A 24,324-nucleotide genomic window follows, 5' to 3' on the forward strand; every position below is an offset into this window, starting at 1 on the left:
CGCCCTGTCCCCAGTTGTTATTTGCTCCAACAAGGCCATACCTCCTACTTCTTCTAGTCCTTCTCAAACAGGGTCATATGGGCCAATGGGGACACTTGTTATTGAAAGCACCATAGTAAGCATGTAATGATTTGTCTTTCTGTTACCATAATGGTATGCAATTAACTTCCTGAAGAGTTAGTAATAGTCTTCTCTTTTATTAAGTTTATAAATTCCATTTTACAGACTATGTGGTATTATTGCAGTGATGGAAAAATTTCATTATTTGGAACAGATGTAGTACTAACTACAAAATACCAATATTTGCATTCAGATGAATTATCTTTAATTACGTTCTTGAGTTTTATCACTACATATTAGAACAAAATGAGCAGAATTCTGCTCAATCCAATAATTCACATTCATCTTTAGGTGACCCCAAGAACAGCACAAAATAAACGAATGTTCTGCTCTGCAGCCAGACAATTTACCACTGGGTTGTGACTTCTGCTACTTGAAACATATTTAATTCATGTAAAAAAAGAGTAGTGACAGCTTTCTCATTAAATTGACTTTAGCCTCTGAACTCTGGGCCCACATATGTTTATTCTGAAGAATGCTGCTTGTTGGCAGATTTGTTACCTGCTGCACTGCTCCTCGGAGTCATTTCAATAAGGGCTGGCACTTTTTCAGGTCTGGCAACAGTATACATTTTGAGAAAATTACAATTTGAAATTTATCTTGCATTTAGCATTTGTGATATTGAAGAAATGTAATACGTAAGAGAAGATTCAGTTAAAATTCCTGCTGGTTGCACTAGGATCAGTGGTTGCCTGGCTGAAAGCCAGTGTGTATTACTGAGATGATTATAATCAAGAATCTACTATAACTGATTTATTATGTTTATATTGTGTGTATCTTCTTTGAACATCTCTCAGCTAACCAGACTTATTTCTCCCAATATTCTGTTACTCACTTGGAAGCTTGAATCAAATGATTGATCTTTTTCCTTAATCATGGACAATTTGGAAGGGATGTTTTATGTCTGAGTGTTCACCTGAGCATTTTCCCAACTTCTATGATCAGTTCTGCTTGCTTTGCTTCTTCACTGGTATCCCTAAGAATATGTCTTCAATAAATTTCAAGCCCACGCAGTTTGTATTTCAAATATTTTTTTCCCATGGGATTCAACTTGTATTTCAAAGCTCAAATAAAGAGTTTACTAGCGGTCCTGACTTCCTTGCTCATGTTCTCCCTCCTTTTGCCCCTCATTTGGACCTTGGGAGCTCAGTCCAGTGCTCCAATGTGGGTCTCTGTCTCTATCTCCATCCATCGCTAGATGAAGGTTCTATGGTGATATGCAAGATATTCATCAGTATGGCTATAGGATAGGGCCATTTCAGGCTCCCTCTCGTCAGCTGCCCAAGGAACTAGCTGGGGACATCTCCTTGGACTCCTGGGACCCCCTCTAGAGTCAAGTCTCTTGCCAACCCTAAAATGGCTCCCTTAATTAAGATATATACTTCCCTGATCCCATATCCACCCTTCCTCCATCCCAACCTTCCCATTCCAGTAAGGGTGGGGCTGATCTAATGGGAGCTTACCAAGGCCAACTGAACTGGGTTGATGGAGCATGTGATCAAATCGTACTCTCTGAACGTGTGGGACAAGGAGGGCTGACTGAGAAGCCAAGGACAATGGCACTGGGTTTTGATCCTACTGCATGTACTGGCTTTGTGGGAGCCTAGTCTGTTTAGATGCTCACCTTCCTACACCTGGATGGAGTGGGGAGGACCTTGGACATCCCACAAGGCAGGGAACCCTGACTGCTCTTTGGACTGGAGAGGGAGGGGGAGGGGTGGGGAGAGGGGGGAGGGAAATGGGAGGAGGTGGAAAATTTTATTATTATTAATAATAATAATAATAAATAAAACGATCAAGCACTGGGTCAATGAAAAAAAAAGAGTTTAACTAGCCTGAAATTCTCAGGACTATCATCATGCTTCTGTAATTGCACATTTATTTTTCTACTCTTGTCTAAATGATTTGAGTTGCTTAAGAAATAGACTGGTAATTATCTTTCATATAACACCTACAGCATTCAACATCATTCAGTACTAGTTTGTTGAATAAGTTGAACCAAAGACACGTGATATCAGAGCTCATTAGATACAAGTATCATGTTCTCCATTAGCAGGGCTTGAGATAGTAATTTTGTTCATATATTTTATTAGAAATGTGCCCTTAAGATTATAAGAGTGTAAAAAGCAGGCTAGGGGAGAGTAAAGGCTGATTCAGAATATCTGATCTTAGTAAGGAGCTCTGGAGCATGAATGAAAACAACCAACCAACCAAAGAAACAAACAACCAGATTTATCTCGTGTTACACGGAGCAACAACATTAGCATCACTCTGAGAATTGTTAGAAATGGATATTATCTCAAGGTCAATGAGATAGTCTAGGATTTGAGGCCAGCTGTGCATTTCAGTAAGTACTTTGTGATATTCAGATATGTAGATGAAAGCATTTATCCCAAGAGGATCTTCTAGAGCAGACTCCTTGTGATGGCCATGGCTGTAAAGTCCAACCCAATATTACTAGCAGTAGGGATCTGCATGGACTTGAAACCTAATAGCATTTGAATGCCATACCAATAGTGACCTGTACAGGGGGCAACAGAGGATTTATTTTCTAATAGCCAACAAAATATGTTCACACGAATCCTTTAGATTGAATATCCCAACGTGTGAGAAGAATCAAATCAGATTGCCTGGAAACAGAATAATTTGATACCTGTTTAGGCAGATGTCTGGGGAAACAGCAAAACTGTAGATTATGACAATAATTTCCTACAATAAAAAATGACTAGAGAACACAGCTGTACATATAAGCAGAGCTTTATACTAATTATTGTCACAACTGTTAAGACAAGATAAATTATCAGAAAAAAACCTATCACAGATGAACGGGCCAAGCACCCTTGCCAGACAGCTTTAAAATCCTTCCTCATACCAAACACAAATAATCCTAGAATTTGAAATCACTGAATTAAAAATGTTTTTTTTTTTTTAAAAAATAGCTTAAGCAATTAAGGATAAAGAAGAAAAATCCGAAAGTCCAAAAGAGTTTCTATCTTCATCCAAACCATTATATGAAATGTGCTAGAGTGGAGAGCTATATAGCAAACTGTAGAAAACATGCCTACACAAATGGACTTTTCCATCTTTGTTATGGGATCTCCAAACTACTTTTCTGTAATTTAGGTCCAAAATGATAAACTGTTACAATAAAGTAATTTGCTGTTCAGTTTTTATTAAAATGAGACTGAATTGGCTGTGGAGTTTTAACTCCCTGCACTTCCTTAAGCTTGGATACTTGACAAACCTTTTGAATAAAACAGGAGTACAGGAGGGTAAGAAGCAATTTGTAAAAATGTGCAGTCCTGATTGTCATTCCACTAGACAGCAGAAAAAAAAAAGAAAATAATACAGAAATACTTAGGGAACCAGTGAGAGACTGTTTTGTAACTGCAATGAGGATTCTGTCCTCAATGGCGTTCCTATTACACATTAAGTTAAAAAAAAAGAGAGAGCTAGAAAGTAGGCCTGGCTGATTTAGCAGCAGTGGCAGACAAACAGACATATAGCTGTTGCTATCTGGCACTCTACTGTCTCAACATATTTACTAACTGGCCTGTAATTACCTTTTTGGAACATTACCCAATGCTGTTTTAGAAGAAGAAAGGATTTATTCTCTGGGAAACAAAATAAATAGGCCTTGTTTCTGGCAGACAGCTAGACCCAGCTTTATTATTTGAAATGTTAGATGTAAACATTGAGAAAAATCTATCTCAATGTTATTTTTTCAATGCAAGAGTTTCAACATTATATTTGGAGTTCTCTGGGGGCTGCTCCCCCAATAAGTTACTCTAGAAATCACATGACTACTAGAAATTATGGAATCTGCATTCCTATTTACAGTATTATAGTCTGGAGATTTGATTAAAATTAAACTTACCTTACCTTACCAAGTTTCTGGCTCAACAGATCTAGAGAGGAGCCCTGGAAATTACATTCTAAAAGTGTCCTGGTGATGCTAATAATACTAATTCAGGAAACACACTATGGGACCCCTGTCCTCATTCTTCAGTCCATCACTTTATCAGTTCAGTTTCTCTACTCCTACACTAGAAGTAAAAAAAAAATTAAAATACCAATGAATCCAAGTATAGAATTCTTTTTAAAAATGCAATAATGTCTTGTCCTTCATGTCTGTATTTCTTGTTACTTATCCTACTTCACAGAGATGTGTATATTGGTATATGTACATAAATATATTAGACATATAATAAATACTACAACTTTTTATAGTTTATATATGTGTTATGCATAATATGCTGTGATGAAATCCATTGCTTGGTAGGCAGATTTATAAAAATTTTAAAAAAAGTTTGTATAGGGGATGAATAAGTGGCTCAGCAGTTAGGAAAACTTGCTAGGCTTGCAGAAGACATGGGTTCAGTTCCCAGCACCCATTTCAATCGACCTAAACTGGCTTACAAATGTCACTCAAAAGGATCAATGCCGTTTTCTGGCCTTAGTGGGCATTTACATGACCACAATGAGTATATAAACAAGCAGGCACTCACCCATGTATAAATCAAAATGAAAAAATTAAGTCGTTTATATGCATTAAATTACTACTAGAAACATTTTATTTCTAGTTTTATTTTGCACTTTTGTGTGAAGAGGAGTCACAGCATGATGAGGAGATCAGAGAATAACTTTGCATTTTGTTTTTTTTCCCTTCCATCACATGTATTCTGAGAATTGAATTGAGGTTGTCTGGCTCCACTGAGTCGTCCACAGACCCCAATAAACATTTTATCTGCAGATTAAAATCTAGAACTACACATTACTAAGAACTAGTGATATTTAAGAATAAATAAAGCTCCACAACTAGTGCACTCCAGATATTTTAGAAATACGAAATTAGATAGAACCGTCTAGTTCAGTCTTCACAGATCAGGAAGCTCCTTTCCTAATCATCGTAGAATTGTTCCCACGTTTAAATAATTTGAGTGTTAATAATTAGTCTTGTTTGAAATGGAACTTGTCCATTAAGCATTAGTTCTTTTTTTTCCTTATGGAGTGGATTAGACTTAATTTGGTTTAACACAACAACCACTTAAGTGTGTGGCTTCATTTGGAAATTGCAGTACCCTTCTGTTGTCAGTGTTTATCCTCGACTCTTTTCTCATGATAAGGTTTTTACATATTTAATCAACTTAGACGCTTATATTATAATACAGTTTGATATATTAATATTCCTCTTTAAAAGTGATTCTCGTGTTTTAACATAATATACCAATAGGATCTGCAAGAAACACTCTTGCTTTTAAAATAAAAACATCTTTTATTCATATAGGCTTAGTATCCATTAAATACTTAACCCAGCACATCACATGTATATGACTACTGTCAACTAATTCACCACAATAACAGCATACTTATTTGCTTTTATGGAATAGAGCTTTATGAAAAGCAGTAAGTGGAACTTCATATTTGTGCTAGCAGTTATCTCCTTTAGTAAAAATAAGTCCTCGTTTTAATCTATTAAAATATTATCTATTTTCTAGAGTAAGACATTTCTTGTCTTTCTTCAAAAGTATTTATTGTGTGCTGGCTGGATATATATGATGTCATCTCTTAAGTGTTGTGCTTTCATAAATCTTTTGCCAAATTTTATATTCTTATCACTATAATTTCCATTTTTACATCTAGTCAAGTGAATATTTTCTTATTGAACCTAGTTTTGATAATATACTGTTGAAAACAGTAAGAAAGGTGATATTTTTATTACTGTTTTGTCAAGCTGTAAATATTACATCTTTTTGTAAAGTGAAATGATCAAATTAAAAGAATCCAAAAGGAAACAAATGCATTTTATGTTATTTGTTAATAACAACAAAAAACATTAGGGGAAAATTTCTCAATAAAGGTAGTAATAATAAAAATGATGTTCAAAACTTTTGTTCATTATACTCCAGAATGACAAATTTAAAAAAAAAAAATCAGGCTATGTATTGTGGCATACGCCTTTAATCCCAGTGCTCAGGAGGCAGGGGCAGGCAGAGTTTTGTGAGTTCAAGACCAGTTTGACCTACATAGTGACTTCCATGCCAGCCAGAGTATGAGACACTGTCTCAATACCTCTCTTCCTTGTTCAAACTAGAACCAAAAGCAAAAGCAAAGCAAAGATGAGGGGCCTGGAGAGATGACTTTCAGAGGATCCAAGATTGATTCCTAGCACACACAGCAGCCCCCAACTAAGTGTACCTTCAGTTCCTGGGGATTCAATGATGTCTTCTGGCCCCTGTGAGCACTACAGGCATACAGCACACAAACATTCAGGAAAACACACAAAATAAAAAATTAAAAAAATTGTTTCTATACAATATATTTTGTTCATATTCTTTTATCTCTTCAAATTCTCCTAGATTTTCACCACATACCTACCCATGCATTTTCATTCTCTTTCTAAAACAACAACAACAAAAGAACAAACAACAGAAAACCAAAAATTAAAGTTGGACAAATTAAATATAAATACATAAAATCAATCAGACAAAATACCAAAACAAAACAGAAAATGTGCAATACAAACATTTGTCCTCTGTGGACAAAGTTTGTATATGGTAAAGATATATACATGCAAGAAAAACACTAATACACTCAAATTTTTAATCAAGCAGTCTTCTAAAACTATTGAATTTAAGTTTGTCCCATAAAACAAAAATAATTGTCTCAAACCTCTTTCAATGCTACCAACATAGTACAGAATATAATAAATAATTGCTGAAATGCTATTTTATATCCCTCATTAATTCAAGGCAGCAGTAGATAAATGAAAAGCCATGGATGACTAAGCCTTGTAGAAATAATTAAATATAACAATAGTTTTCCTAATGTTGAAAAATAGCAATTACTTTAAATAATTATAAGATCTTAACTTTTATACTGGAAAAAGGAGAATAGTAATTAAATAGAATTTCAAAGAACCCCCAAATTTCATTAAGCAACCTACCTCAGGTTAAAAATAACCTAACCTCCCAGCAAAAAAATCTTATCATTTATGTAATTATTTCATAATTATCATTTCAATTTAGCTTAAATCCAGCCCTGAAAGGTAGTTAGTGATGGAAGAATTGTTTCTAATTTATACAATAAAAAACTTGAATCTGATAAACTGGATAAAAGCACATCTAAACCTTTTTGAATATATAAAAGATGCAAGAAAGTCAAATAATATATGTACACACAAATACATACATAGGCTGAGAAGACTGAGATTTATAACAGTACAACAATCCTCCAAATTAACCTTTCAATACAATTTCACCACAGAAAAATTAACTTCAGTCTGTTTTCCCCCAGAATTGGATGAACTGTTTCGAAGTGTCACATTTAGCATCAAGGGCTAAGAGTAGATTACAATGCTACAAAAACCAAAAAGACAAAGATTTGCTATAAATTTCACACAATTTTCTGTTAATTGGGGTAGCATGTTATGCAAATGGCTATAGAAAGAAAGATAAATAAAATGAAATTGCCTACCAAGGATAAGATCCACACTTACCTATATGTAAGTATTGTTTGAGTCTTATGCCATTTCTTTTTCAACATAAACTTGGTGAAAAACTGTAATACTGTTAAACTGATTGGAGGGAAAAGTGCAATTTAATAAGATATCTGTGAATACCTTTTTTCAATTAAATGGATTTTAAATTACTTTTTGTGTTTTTTGTAATTTTGAATTACAATTTAATTGAAAAATTAAAATTGTCACTTTCCATGTCACCTATATTTTCCACACCCGTTGATTATACAAGAAAAAAACAGGATTTAATAATATCAAGGAAAGTATTTGGTATCTCAACAAGGAGGTGAAATAAGTTTAAAAATGGATTAGACTGAAATGTAACTTAACAATTTTAACTCCGTTTACACAAATAAGTAACTCGTGGTGTAAATAATAAGTGGGTATTTTATGTTAGATATAATTTGGTACTATAATTTTTAAATTATGTTATACAAATAAAAATTGTGTGATGTGTATTTTATATCCAATAAAAAAGAAAGCAAGTCTTTGTCCTCAAAGTAATTATAATTACTTAACTTTATTTCATTCATTTCCTGCTTTTTTGAAAGTTTCTTTTCTTCTTGTAATGATGGAACAAAAAGTTCCAGGAATCAACTCAATAAAAAGTTCACAAAGAGAAGCACCAAGCAGGAGCAAGAAGCAAGAAATTAATCTGTCAATTTCTTCTATCATATTGCATTTTTAAAAAATTGACTTGTAAAACAAAAGGTTTTCTCAAGTGATTATTTTTTTCTGAATTTATTAGTGAATTCATACTTTCATTTTGGACTTGTTTACATAGCCAATAATAAGGAATCTGTTTAAAGTTATTTTAAAAACCAATAACAAGGCCGGGCGGTGGTGGCGCACGCCTTTAATCCCAGCACTCGGGAGGCAGAGGCAGGCGGATCTATGTGAGTTCGAGACCAGCCTGGTCTACAAGAGCTAGTTCCAGGACAGGCTCCAAAACCATAGAGAAACCCTGTCTCGAAAAAACCAAAAAAAAAAAAAAAAAAAAAAAAAAAAAAAAAACCAATAACATTTAGTCTACTAAAAAAGGTCAGACTAATCAAATGTAAGAAAAAAAGTCTTGATTAGGGAGTTAGTCACTTTTTGCTGAGAACAGAAAGTTAAGAAATAATTTACTGTGACAAGGTTCATGAGCTCAAAAAACAATATTTCTGGCTAAAGTTTGTAGAAGGAATGGGAACTGAAATAAAACCTTGAAAATTTTGTTTGTAAAAACCCTCATGGCAAAATACAACAATCTTTATAATAGTATTATTGAAATTCAAAGATTATACTCCATTTTGACTATAAAACAAAATCATTAATACATGATTATCTTATAAAACAGGAAAATATTCAGAGATAAAATAGCTGCATAATAGACTTGCATGCAAGGAGATATTTAAACCCACATGGCATCTTTTTAAGAATCATGCAATATTAGTTATCATTAAGGCAACCATTTCAATGATAAGTGAACCCAAGGCTGAACATGACAAAGCAAAATAAATTGAAAACAAATTGAGAAATCATTAAATCAAAATAAACGTGTGTCCTGCAACTGAAAACTCTGGTTGCTTCAGGGAAGAAAGACTACGTAGAAAGCTAGACTTTAAATATGAAATTTTCATTGTATATCATTTTATGAAGTTTGAATTGTTTTTTAAGAAAAATTCTTACATATTAAAATATGAGTTTTATGAAGGCGAATCAATATAAAAATGTGTCAGTACTATGATTCAATATATATACAAATATTTGCCTTTACTCCTCAAACTTAAAACTGTTAATATACTTTTTTGTTTGTTTGTTTGTTTGGTTGATCGAGACAGGATTTCTCTGTGAATTTGGAGCCATTCCTAGAAGTATCTCTTTAGTTCTCAAAGTCACAGAGATCCACCTTCCTCTACCTCCCGAGTGCTGGGATTAAATAGGTATATGTCACCACCATTCGGCCTGTTAATCTACTTTATGATACTCACTTTTAATTAGCAAGGTAAGAATATAGGGCAACAGGTTGAATGAAGACAGAAAAATAATAGACAAACGATTTCTGTGGACTGCATCATATCTCCTTCTTTCAAGCCATAAGGACCATTTTGGAAGAAGGGGCAAAATGATTGTAAGAGACAGAGTTCTGGGAGAACTGAGGTATATGAGTTTTTTCTTGATGTGGCAAGATTGTTGCACTCCTGACCTTATAACAGCTGTGGTTACCTGCACAAACCAGACAAAATTTCAGCTTAGAGGGTGGAGGGGCCCCCAACCCTAACTGAAGAGCTGTTGATAGTTAATAGCTTTGTGGGGAAGGAAACTTAGCTTTCTTTAAGGATGTGGCCACTGATCAATCATCTGTGATGCAGTGGATGACGTTATAAAGGGACTATAAAACCAACAGAAATTGGAATCAGTAGGCTATAAAAATAAATAAAAAGAATACACAAAGTTGGGGGAAATTGGGGGTGGATTGGAAGTTGATATCAGTTTATGAGGAGTTAGAGAGAGGAGTGGAGGTGAATGTGATCAAAGTATATTGTATTGAGCACACGAATACTTGAAGCATTAATAAAAATATTACTAAAGAACATGAGACTACAGTCTGAATGTAGATATTATAACAATTAAAGAAATAATTTAGAATTATAACCATAATGGTAAGAATTTTCAATTAATAAAATAATGTTTTCTTTCTCTTTATTGTTTACCCTGGCTCTTTGCTAGGTACTGGAGAACTACGATGAGCAATACAGACCTGTATCTTTGTAATTCTGACATTTCAAGTCAAGTGAGAAAGATATCAAGTACATAAATCTAGACCCACATGAGACTGTAATTATAATGGGGAGAAATAGGAATAACTTCAGAGAACATTCTAAAAACAGGAAACAGCATGTTTGAGCAATTTACTTGGGGAAAGTCAATTGGGGGAAAACCATGCATGGAGCTTAGTAAGAATGGAGAAAAGAAGAAAAAGAGATTAGAGGAGACAAGCTATGGGAGACTTTATGTCCAGTGTCAAGAATTTGGACTTTTAGCCAGGTATGGTGGTGTATGCCTTTAATCCCAGCACTTGGGAAACAGAAACATGAGGATCTCTTTTAGGTTGAGGTGAGGCCAGCCTGGTATATAGTGAGTTTTATGTCAGCCAAGTCTACATAGTGAGACCCTGTCTCAAAAGAAGTTTTTGGAGTTTTATTCCAACTGCAATAGAAAGTCATGGAAAAGGTTTTTAAAGGATGCTACCATGGGGCATATTAAGTTCTATAAAAGTTTTTGTGGACTCTCATACCCAAATTTACTTAAGAGGACAAGTGTGGATGTGTAACAACAATTAAAAACCAACTTCTACATCCTAATGAGAAGCTGACAATAGCTAATGTGTTCATTATAGCTGTGAAGATCAGTGAGCAAGTTTGGAATGTATTGAGGAACTACTGCCAATAGAACTCAGCAATTCATTAGATGTAATGGGTCAAATGTGCATTCTGTTCTATTGGTTTCAGAATTGGTAATTAAAAGGAGGGCTTGAAGATCCCTTTATTTAACCACATATATTTTAGACAGAACATTAAGCCAATTTCAGTTTACAACACACACACACACACACACACACACACACACACACACACACATTTTTGCCCACAGAAAGCATAGTGACCAAGTCTTATATTACCTGGGGAATACTTTTTAATGGAAAGATAAAGGAATAATAATAATAATAAAATATGGATACTTGCTCTTTTACCTTTAATTATTTGTATAGTTCAATGTACATCAGGATATAAACTATAGTTAATTAAACCTTGGCATTGAATTACTTTTTAAAAGATAAGAAATGCTACATTATAGTTTGGGGTCAAGTTTGAACTGGTTTCTCTGTACCTCACAGGTAGGGTACCTCACTTTACCATTGTGACTTGTTAGACCCTTGTCCTTTACTCCCTTAAGAGCCTCTGGTTTGACTGCACAATGATAGACAGACAGAAGCAGATAGTTAAATATTTCGATTTTATGTGAGTATATGACAAAGACCTATAACAAAACCCAAGATAGCAGAAGCTTTGGAACAAGGTTTCATTAACAGCTCTGTTTAGGTCCTTAGAAATCATCAGGGGTCTACAGTTGAGGCATCTATAACATAAAATAATTTAACTTTCATTTTATATTTTAATATCAATAATTCTTTGATTATTCAGGTCCTATATACAAGTTAGTGAACTACAAGTATCCAGGAAAATATTATCACTCCCTTAACCATGTTGAATCAAAAAGGTCATTGCTATTATTCTTTCTGCAAAAGACAGAGGGTCAGGGTGCATGAAGTGAAAGCCATGGTACAGAAAAGTTACCAAAGAGATACTCTGTTGTTTCTTCTTCAAAGATTGCCTAAACTGAGTGGCCCCAGTTTTAGACAGAACACGAGTTCAAGGGTGAAAGCTCACTTTCCTTTTAGGTAAGCCAACCTGGACATGTCATCACCTTGCTCGTTATGTATACTTGCTGTTGAAATCAGGTTTATACTACTTGTCAGAAAAATTTTACTGTGCTATTATGGATGACAAATGAACACTTTCAAAACCACAGTTCTGGATCATGGCTTTTGACAGAAGACACTGAGCTAGCAATTTATTGACTTTAAAACATTGGATTTGGAATAAGAAGGTCTGATGTTGTGCTAAAATTTTGCTATTTTGCTCTGTGACCATACTTCAGTTCTCTTCCTGAGATTTTTCTAGATTTCTAGAGGCAAGGCTTTGTCAAGGTCAGTGGTAAGATACTTTTCTCCCCATAGTACATTGGAAATGCCAGAAGATTACCTTTGGTTGGTACAACTAGTGACATTCAACAGATAGAGTCAGAGATTTTAAGTATTCTACTGTATGATGCCACTTTTTTACAATCAAGAATTGTTTAGGCCAAAATGTCAGAAATTGAATGTTTGAGAAATTGTTATCTCTCTTGTCGTTAAAAATTCAATAGCCTTTGGAGAAACACATCCAATAAGTTATTCAAGGTAATACAAGATATTCTTAAATTTGCTAAAGCAAATATTATTATGAAATTGTGTTTGAATGTCGTGATTATGATTTTGCCATAAGAGAGAATCTCCATCACTTTGGCCAGTGAGCATGTCTGTGGGGAATTATTGAATTACTAACTGATAAAGGTTAGACTAGGTCACTATGGACAGGGTCACCCTTGGACAGACAGCACTGGTTTGCATAACAAAAAGTAACTAAATGTTAGCCTGGAGTTAAGTCAGTAAGGATAGTTCTTCCACTGTCATTCCTCCTGATTATGGCCTTGAGTTCTGGTCCCAACTTCCCTTGTTGATGAACTGTAACCCACAATGTGAAATTAACCCTTTGTTCCCCAGGTTGTTTTTAGTCAGGATGTTTATCACAGGATTAGGAAGCAAATGCTTTAAGTCAAATTTCTCAGGTTTGTTCCATAGACACAAATAACACTGTAACATTGGGAAATATCTCTATGACTCAAGCTTCTCTTATGTAAAATGTAATCATAATCAACTTTGTGTTTTAAATGAATCATCCAAAAAAGACTCTTAGTATAATGTCTGGCATACAAGCAGCACTAAGTCAATATTAGTTATTGGCATAAGTAGACCTAGGGGTGAATTTTCATTAATTTTGATTCAGAGGATTTATTTACGCTAGCCACTCAAATTTATTACTACTCATAGGCTTTTGCTGATACCACTTTTTGTTATGGTGTATAATCTTCCACCTGGATAAATTATCCTCACCTTTGATTCTCAAAGTCAATGGTCTCTGAAGGAGCCCTGCCCATTTCTGAAACACACATGTAACTATTGCATATGCTGTGTCCCTAAAGATATCTATTCATAACACACTTTACAAGTCTCTATCCACACCTACCTGTTATAGCCTGAAAGTTGGGTCCATCAAAGTTCCTATCTTGAAAAATTAATGCCAAAAGCCATAGAATGAAGAAGTAAGCCTTTACAAAGTGGTTGGGTCCGGGGTCAGAGCTGTCATGAAAGGCAATATTGCCCACAAAAAGAGGCCCAGAAAAGAGCCACTTCAACTTTGTGAAGTCATATCAAAAAATGGCAGTTTATGCACCACAAACTGGGCTGTTGCTAGATTATCAGACAGACGGATGTCTTAATATTGGATTTATCAGCTTTCAGAACTATAAGAACTAAACTATTGCTATTTACAAGACGTGCTGCTTATTGCAATTTATTATAGGCTCTTGAATAAACTAGGATACCATAATACTATATTATCATTCATATGTCCATAAACATATGCACAAACAGGCATACACATTAGCCTTTGCAGTGAAAATGACATGCTGCCCTGAATGATATCTGTATGTATGTCACATGTGCACTGAGCCCTCTATAAATCTGTAAACTAGATCAAAACTAGGAAATCTCTTACTCCAGCAATAAAGAATAAAATTGAATTTGCAAGCTGAAATTAAATCTTTATAAATGGATGAGAACCTGAAGAGAAGAGAAGTCCCTTGTTTGACAGGATAAAGTGATTGATGAAAAGCAGATCTCAGCAAGATCTATTTATAATCAGTTCCAGGATACTCTTGTTTCATGTGTATAAAAAATGCCTAGGTTCCAAAGAATTAACACAATAGATTCTATTTCCATTCTGATATTCATATTTTATCAAAAATTTAACCAAAAAGAACAGTTGTTTATAATATGGTATATAGGATTCCTTGAGATGAAGACAAAACATCGTAGATGGTGAGTTTTACATATGAATAGTACTACTCACCAAATGTTTACATTAATAACTTAGTCTCATACAAGACAGTTAAGCTAAAAAGTTAAGAAAATTGTTAGATAAATAAGAGTACTCAACAACAATTTCTGTAAAACAAGCATGACTTATTTCATCCACCATATGAAAAATAAATAAAATAAGTAAATTTTATATTTCTATATTATGGGTATTTTAAAAAGTGACGAGTAACAAGATTTATGAACAGGACTGCAATTATTCATGGAGTAATTAAAAATTACTCACTGCATTAGTTATTTTTCTGTTGCTATTATAAAATACTCAGACAAAAAGCAACTTAAGGAAGAAATAACCTATTATAGCTTGTCCTTCCCCAAGGAGAGTCCCTAATGATAGGGAAAGTACACTCCAGCAGTAGAGTCCCTAGTGGTAGGGAAAGTGCACTGCAGCAGTAGAGTCCCTAGTGGTAGGGAAAGTGCACTGCAGCAGTAGAGTCCCTAGTGGTAGGGAAAGTGCACTGCAGCTGTAGAGTCCCTAGTGGTAGGGAAAGTGCACTGCAGCTGTAGAGTCCCTAGTGGTAGGGAAAGTGCACTGCAGCAGTAGAGTCCCTAGTGGTAGGGAAAGTGCACTGCAGCTGTAGAGTCCCTAGTGGTAGGGAAAGTGCACTGCAGCTGTAGAGTCCCTAGTGGTAGGGAAAGTGCACTGCAGCAGTAGAGTCCCTAGTGGTAGGGAAAGTGCACTGCAGCAGTAGAGTCCCTAGTGGTAGGGAAAGTGCAATGCAGCAGTAGAGTCCCTAGTGGTAGGGAAAGTGCAATGCAGCAGTAGAGTCCCTAGTGGTAGGGAAAGTGCACTGCAGCTGTAGAGTCCCTAGTGGTAGGGAAAGTGCACTGCAGCTGTAGAGTGCCTAGTGGTAGGGATCGTCCACTGCAGCAGGCAGGGAAGCAGGCAACAGAAACCACATATTCAAATGCAAATAGAAAACAGAGAGTATAGTAGGAGGGACTTAAGATTGTACACTCTCAAATCCAACTCTTGAAACATATTTCTACTAAAGCCCTACACTTTCCCAAATAGTGCTTCCAGTACCTGAGCTTATAGGGGATACTTAATAAATATACCACACACACATTATACACAGCACATCAAGAATAGCAAGCATGACTGGATTCAGCTTAATTTATAGTTGTGTGATATTAGCAAATAGAGTGTTACAATTGTAACTTAAATTCCATGAAGACTTACTGGTCCTATGGGAACAGAGTGAGTTTTAAAAGAAATATAAAATGAGTTAATTACATTTAAATTGCTAGTATTTTCTCTGAAAAAAACTCTAAGGTTTTCATTTAAACTATCCCTTTAAGGAACAACATATTAAATTGGTTAAAGATACTGAATTAGTACCTTTATTTTTAAGAAAAGATCACTTGGGGGTTAAGAAGATGGCTACGTGTATACTAATGTCAGTTTCATAAGAATGGACTATGAGTTAGGATGCCTAGCACAGTCAAATTCTAGGCATGGATGCATGCAACTGCAATCACAGTTCTGGGTGGAGACAAGAGAGAAAGATTGCTGAAGCTTATGTCCATCTAGTCTAGCCGATGACCACTAGTTTCAGTGAGAGAACATATTTGAAGGAATTAAGGTGAAAAAAGAAGACAAATGATGAGCTTTTCTGACCTCTGCACACATATGTAATAAATACACACACATACACACAACCAATGGCAACTTGGTGATTTTATGATTACTTCCTTGTTTCTCTGCTTATTCAAATATTTCAACTGATTCATAAACCCTAAAATTTGGAATTACTGACATTCAACATAACTTACTTCATCTAAATACATTGAGCCAACCCCACAAAATCCCACACCCATGAACAAATACAATGCCCTTGTGTTTGAAATCACATTTGGTCACTTGATGACCAAAACAGCAGGATGAAATTCACTTAAATGAGCTGGAAAATAGAAGTTCCTCAAACATTCAGGAATCAACATACCATGGTAAGACAGACGATAAAGGAAGAAAACAAGAAAATTTGCAGCAAGTCCCAAGCATTTAAATATAAACAGTTCCAGAAAAATCACCAAATATGAGTCTATTTTCGTGAGACATCTGCAAAAATGCTCTACTCAATTGTCTTTTATTATTTTCTTAAGTAATAGTTATTCTTTAAAGTTTTAGTTATATTATTTATAGTCCCTAAATAGTACCTTCTTTCCCTGGGTAATTTGAAAAGAAAATGAAACATTGAAAAAAGAGGCATATTCTCTGGTAGTAATTTATTTAGTACTACATGTATTTATGAATGAGTGCTTTTGAATGTATGTAAACTCACCTGGGAAAAAATCAGAAGAATTTTAGTGAGATTATAAAATTATGTTTACAGATATATAATATAAAAATGAAAACATTTGAAAGCTTGAAAGACTGAATTGAAATGATATCATTATATTTTAACAAGACTTTAAAAAAGCTTTTTTCCTTAGTATATATTATGAATATTTAAAGAGTTCATGGGAGAAAAAAGACAATCTCAAAAACATTGCCAACTGTGGTGGTTTGCATTTAATTGGTTCATATATTTGAATGTTTGTTTTACAGTTGGTGGAAGTGTTTGGGAAGGATTAGGATGTGTGACTTTGTTGGAGGATGTGTATCTCTATTGATAGGCTTTGAGATTTCAAAAACCCATACCATCACCAGTTCTCTCTCTCCCATCCTCTCTTTCTCTCTACCTCTCTATGTCTTGTGCTTATGTACCAGAATGCAAGCTATCAACTACCAATGTGGTATTATGCCTGCCTGCTGCCATGCTCCCTTCTATGATGGTCATAAGAACATGAGGCCCAAAGTAAATACTTTTTTTTTTTAATAAAAGTTGCCTTGGTCATGGTGTCTCTTTATGGAAATAGAAAAGTAACTAAAGCACGGCTCTGACAGCAAATGCCTTTAATCCCAGCACTTAGGAAGCAGAGGCAGGTGGTTCTCTGTGAGTTCAGTGCTAGTCTGGTCTCCAAGAGCTAGTTCTTGGACAGCCACCAACACTACACAAAGAAACCCTGTCTCAGAAAACAAAAGAAAAAGAAAAAAGAAAAGTTACTAAGATACAGCCCAAACCTCGTCAAGAACCCACTGAAGAAAATCTATCTGTTGGTTATTCAGGGGGGAAGTATAACACACCTTTTCTTAAAGGAAAAAAATAAAACACTCAGAAATTTGTAAACTCTATCTTACTTAATTATTCTGATAACAGTTAAGATAAAAAGAAAATAATTTATCTTTCACACAAACAAATACCTGATTTCCTTCCTTACTACTTTAAAGATATCACTGAAACACACACACACACACATACATAAACACACACACACACACAGAGAGAGAGACAGAGAGACAGAGAGACAGAGAGACAGATAGACTGATGGACAGACAGAAACAGAGAACCCTATAAACAATAAATGACAATTCACTGCTCACTTATTTTATGGACTTTAAAAATAAGTTTTTTTAATAATGTAGTGGAATATAGGAGTATATAAAATATACTATAAAAGCTATCGGACTCAAGTTTTTGTTGGGTATTTACTGCTTAAACAATGTAGATATTAGCAAATTATCCACTTATAATACATGTTACAATTTGATTAAAATTAATATTGCCTGAGAATTTATAGTAGATTTTTGTCATTTCTCACATTAAGGCTCTAAAACATTTCAGAGATGGCAAAGTCTTTAAGTCTGTACTTGTGAACTCCAGAGTTGTAAAATAATAAATGTTGTTTATGTTAAACCAACTAATTTACAGAAACTGTCTATAGTAATCACAAGAAACTAAATGCAGATACCAAAATAACTTTTCAATAAGAGAAAACACTCGTATTCTTGTCAAATTTCCACTCTGGAGAAGTGTCTTCTTTCTGTACTTCATCTTCATCCTAATTCCTCATTATAGTGTCATAGAAGCCTCCATTATGAAAGGTTATCAGGGCCTTACTTACAGTTGCTATCTCTGAGTTGTAGAGTCTTCCTTCAAACTAAAAATCTTACTATTAAAGTAATCCATATGCACATGTTAACTTCTTCACACACACAGCAGTTTCATAAAACATGACATTTATGAAAATTACTAAGAAAGCATCAGACTCATCAGATTAGAAGAGATAAATATCAAGGTATATGATGGCCAGATAGATAAGAGATAGATAGCGATATAGACACATCTGTGTGTCTCTGTCTCTCCTTTCTGTCTGTCTCTCTGTCAGTACCTCTCTGGGTGTTTGTGTGTATGCCCATTTTAGCATTTCTCTCATTGTGTGTCTTTTTCTCATTTTTTATTTGTATCCTCAATTGAACAAATTGGAATATTTTAATATTTATAGCATTAACACCTAAGTCAGCATATGATTCAGAGAAACATCACAAGTCAACACATGATTCAGAGAAATATGTAAATGACTAGTTCATATATCATTCACTGAGGTTTAATAATCATAAATAAAAGTAGCATTTATAACTTACTCTTTTCAATAGTTGTATACTACAGAAGAGTGTACACTATAGAATAATGGAGTAAAGCACAATAAAACAGCTAGATTTATTTTATTGCAAGAAATGATTGAAGATTCTCCTTCATGGATGAGGGAGACAGGGAAAAGCTCAGGAGTCTCGTTAGGGAAGCCTAGCAATAAATCAAGTCCAGATTGGACAGAGGAGGAAAAATCAGCTGGATATTGAAGGTCACAATAGAGCAGTAGGTTGACTTTGGAAAAATAAATAGGGGTTAAAAGAAGAGTTACATTTCACAGTTCAGCTAGGAAACTGGTCAAGGGTAGAAAGTTAACTGGAATCTTGAGTTTGGGGGCAGAACTCTAAAGTTTAGCCTAGTAGACATCTCAATCTCAGTGCCCTGAATAATAAATTGTTTTGCTAGCCCCATTTACTACATTGATATTAAGAATCTCCCTGGTGCAAGTTCTGGTCTCAACTGGATAGATAAAGAAATAGATAGTCATCAGAAAGACACAGACAGACAGACAAAACCCAGTAGTATATGACTGTAATCCATGCTACCTTAGAATCTGTGGCAGGAGAATCACAGGGTTAAGGGCAACCTAGGCTGTGATGGGGTTAATTTCAGTCTATCCTGAGTAATTTAGTTTGACTCTCTCTCAAAATAAAAAGGCTAACGCTTTAGTTTAGCATAAGCAAGGTCCTAAGTTCAATTCCTAAGACTGAAAAAAGTAAATACATTAAAGTATAAATGGATAGATTTCATCTCACGAGGAATTTATATTATCTTAGTTGACCTCTGCATCTGTACTCCCTATTTCTCAAGAAGAAGGTATGACTTTTTGTCCTTTACGCTTTCAGCCTTGATTGAATGTCAACTATCATTTAAATGAGCTTTATAATCAGGATCTGTGGGTACAGCTTTTTTTGATAGTGAACCTGCTTTCTCATTGATCCTGGAGAAACTTAAACTTGCAAGGCATTTTTGTTTTGTGTTATTTTGTGTTTCCAACAACCTGCAGTGTCTACAATGTCTGCATTTTACAGACGCTGTCCAAAGTTTATGTGCTCCAATTCTTGGGACATTTCTAGAAAATAGAATGTTCGTTGTTTGCTTCTTATACCTGTGTTGACTGCTGATTGTGGGCTATCGGAAATATAAGACTGAACTGTAGTAGTAAACAAAATTTTCTATCCTTTTGATTTTTATTTTATTCCATTGTTAACGGATTTTGTTGCTCATCAAATAAAATATGTAGAAATTTTTCAGTTGAACACCATCTTGACCTTGAAACATTTCTATCTTAACTGGTTTGAGCTGCAAAAGCAAAGTACCTTATACAGGGAACTCACAACAATAGAAATTTATTGTTCACCATTTTGAGTGTTAGAAAGTCTAAGATCAAGGTACCAGCAGATTTCAGGCATGGTGAGGGCAGCCTGCTTCATCAAGTGATAGTGCCTTTTGCCTGTGTTCATGTGTGTTTACAGACTTACTGTAGCACTCTAGGACCTTGATTATGAAAGAATTAATCCTATTTACAAAGGTAGTGCCCTTGTGACTGGATCACTTTTCAATGCCTTTACCTCCTAATACTTTAGCGACTAAGTTTTGAAGTGAAAATGATAAGGGGACACAAGCATATAGATCAACAGTGTCTCAGATCTTGGTGTACTCTCACCCCTCCTATTCAGTCACATGTCTCTTGGATCGACTTCTGTTCATCTTTGTCTCCTATTTTCTAATTCCAATTTTTTTTTGTACTTCTGATCTCTCAAGTACATTTTAACAGACACTTTTCTACTTACACTGATCTTGAAGCATGAAATTTCTTTTCAAGGCACTTAGGGAAATGGAAGTACTTAGAATGTTCATGAACAGAATGTCTTGTGAGCTGCAAAAGTTAATGTGAGAAAAGCTGATAGAAGAGTCAGCTCATCAGAGTTTTTTCTCCTTAAAAAGCAGCTAGTTATAATCCCTTCTTAAACAGCAAACACAGAACAAGTGGTCTCATTTCCCTCCTGCTTAAAATAGACAAAAGAAAACCAATAATTGATTTGTCGATTTACTGTGACTATTAATTCCCTACACACAAAGATGGACTTCGTTAATTTAGAATGCACATTTTCTTTCCAAATATAATTATTTGACTATATATAGATAAGTAATTTAAAGCCACCTAATGATTGAACATCTAAATGTAAAAACGGTTTATGCATTAGTAAATCAATCATTTAGAAAACCTGTAACAATTGCATCAAAATTAATACTAACTGATAAGTTACATTGGACTCATGATATTTTATGACATTTAGAGTATGCCTTATCCACGGATTGTAAATATACCTTCATGGTGAACAACTTGATAAGCTTTACATAGAAAGAGAAGTGCTTTGTTATGTAAATGTATGCTGCATTAACCTACAAAAGTAATTTGCAATTTTTTCCTATGCCGTGACATTTACTAGGTGCAAGGCTCCATTGTATTAGGTAACATCTAGAAATTGTGAAAATGAGGATGGAAGCATGGCCAGAGGTTGTAGCTCAGTAGGAGAGTGCTTTCTTGACATGTGTGACACACTAGGCTCTCTTTCCAGAACTGCAAAACAGTAAAAATAAAAGCTCATATTCACAAATGAAATGTCAATGACCAATAGATCCAAAATATTTGTAATTATAGCATAATCATATAATGATGAAATCACAATTTAAACTGACTTTATTATGCTTTGTAAGAATAATTTCTTAGGTATTAAATTGCCTATAATTTTCAAAGCTCATTAGAATAATAATCAATTCAGTCCTCAAATGCAGAACACAATTGGTATTCAATTTGATAATCAGCTGGCTTTTGAAATAACACATGCATTTGTTTTAATTAGTGTACTTTAATTTTACTATTCTCTTTTCCAAATAAATGAGTCTTTGGTATTGTGGTATGCAAACATTAGCCATTGGCAGTGGTAATACCACTAAATGAGCTTGCCAGTGGCATGCTTGTTAGTGACAAGTTAGGCATTTGTCTTTAATAATAGAACTTATCATAAGAAATTGCTAGAGAGTTTTGATAAAATGTTTGCACCCAATTTCTTTGTTCTCCACATCTCTTTACCACTGCCACAAATTTTTATTTGTTGGATCTCTAAAGGAGGCTGGGAATCAATGCTCTACAACATTTTGGGTATTCTTAACATTTATGGACAGACAATTTACACACACACACATCTTTAAGTACATTTGTGTATATGGTACACAGATGCATGTTTCAAATATTTGAGCACAAGTATGCATGCCAGTGTATGTGCATGTGTGTTTGTGTGTATGAGTCTGTCTGTCTGTCTGTGTATTTGGACCAGAGGTTTATGCCGAGTCTTGTTGAATCTCTGCTCACTTTATTTCCTAAGTCAGGATGTCTCTCTGAACCTGTGACTCACTGATTCAGCTGCTTTAGCTAGCCAGCTTGTTCCATGAATCCCCTGTTCCATCTATAGAGCACTTTATTTATTTAGAGGCATAAATAGATATAATATGAAAAGTTGGCCTGCAATTTGTCTACTTCCCCTCTCCAGGCGGATGACTATACGATTTTCTTCGGGTTCACTTTCTTATTTAGCTTCTCTAGGATCACAAATTATATGCTCAATGTCCTTTATTTATGGCTAGAAACCGATTATGAGTGAGTACATCCCATGTTCCTCTTTTTGGGTCTGGGATACCTCACTCAGGATAGTGTTTTCTATTTCCATCCATTTGCACGCAAAATTCTAGAAGTCATTGTTTTTTACCGCTGAGTAGTACTCTAATATGTATATATTCCACACTTTCTTCATCCATTCCTCCATTGAAGGGCATCTAGGTTGTTTCCAGGTTTTGGCTATTACAAACAATGCTGCTATGAACATAGTTGAACAGATACTTTTGTCATTTGATGGGGCATCTCTTGGGTATATTCCCAATAGTGGTATTACTGGATCTTGGGGTAGGTTGATCCCAAATTTCCTGAGAAATCGCCACACTGATTTCCAAAGTGGTGTTCGCAGGTGTCCAGGGAGATGTCCCCAGCTGGTACCTTGGGCAACTGAGGAGAGGGAACCTGAAATGACCCTATCCTATACTGATGAATATCTTACATATCACCTTAGAACCTTCATCTAGCGATGGATCGAGGTAGAGACAGAGACTCAATTTGGAGCAACGGTCTGAGCTCTTAAGGTCCAAATGAGGAGCAGAAGGAGGGAGAACATGAGCAAGGAAATCAGGACCACGAGGGATGCACCCACCCACTGTGACAGTGGATCTGATTTATTGGGAGCCCACCAAGGCCAGCTCGTCTGGGACTGAATAAGCATGGGTTGAAACTGGACTCTCTGAGCATGGCGGACAATGAAGGCTGATGAGAAGCCAAGGACAATGGCACTAGGTTTCAATCCTAATATATGAACTGGCTTTGTGGGAGCTTAGCCTGTTTAGATGCTCACCTTCCTGGACGTAGATAGAAGACCTTCGTCTTCCCACAGGGCAGAGAATTTGGACTGCTCTTCAGTATCGAGAGGGAGGGGGAATGGTGTGGGGGGTGGAGAAGAGGAGTGGGGATAGGGGGAAGGGAGTGGGGGGAGGGGGCAATATTTGGGAGTAGGGGAGGGAAATGGGAAATGGGGAGCAGGTGGAAATATTAATTAAAAAAGAATAAAAAAAAGAAAAGTTGGTATCTACTAGGGGTTGACAGGTAGTGTTTAAGTCTGCCTAGTGGAAAGAAGCAGGAGGGAAAGCATCACAGAGCAGATATTGAGGAGTGTGTTTAAATGTATATACACAAGAATAAGGAAAGCATAGAGGTATTATGGTGGTTTGAATAGAAATGGCCCCCATAGACTCAAGTGTTTGAATGCTTGGCCTATAGGGAGTGGTACTATTAGAAGGGGTGACCTTGTTGCAGGAAGTGTGTCATTATGGGGATAGGCTTTGAGGTCTCATATTTTCCTGCCCAGGCTCAGTGACTGACTGACAGTTCTTCTTCCTGATGCCTGCAGGTCCAGATGTAGAACTCTAAGATCCTTCATTAGCACCAAGTCAGCCTGCATGCCACCATGTTTCCTGCTACAATGATAATAGACTAAACCTCTAAAGTGTAATCCAGATTCAATTAATGTTTTAAAACAAAGTTTCCATGGTCATGGTGACTCTTCAAAGCAATAAAACCCTAACTAATACAGATATAATTTAGATTACAGACATAGGTTATGTAATTTTATAGAATAGTAAAGGTCATGATAAGGTGAGGAATGGTTGGCCAATGGCGTGAGTTATCAGACCTGTGAATGAAAGCATGAAGATAAAGAGATATGGTTGATTCCTGTTAGGTTTTGATTTTATAATCTAGATAGCAGGTAAACACAACACTATTCACAGTAGAGACTTTGGTA

The 24,324-nt window shown here is 35.3% G+C and overlaps 1 protein-coding gene across 1 annotated transcript in view; it reads right to left on the reverse strand.

Moving 5' to 3' along the window:
* Window positions 1-24,324, reverse strand: part of Il1rapl1 (interleukin 1 receptor accessory protein like 1) — a 653,936-nt gene that overhangs the window by 259,941 nt on the left and 369,671 nt on the right. The window lies entirely within an intron of this gene.

This window comes from Chionomys nivalis, chromosome X, assembly GCF_950005125.1.
Source record: "Chionomys nivalis chromosome X, mChiNiv1.1, whole genome shotgun sequence".
NCBI classification, from domain to species: domain Eukaryota; kingdom Metazoa; phylum Chordata; class Mammalia; order Rodentia; family Cricetidae; genus Chionomys; species Chionomys nivalis.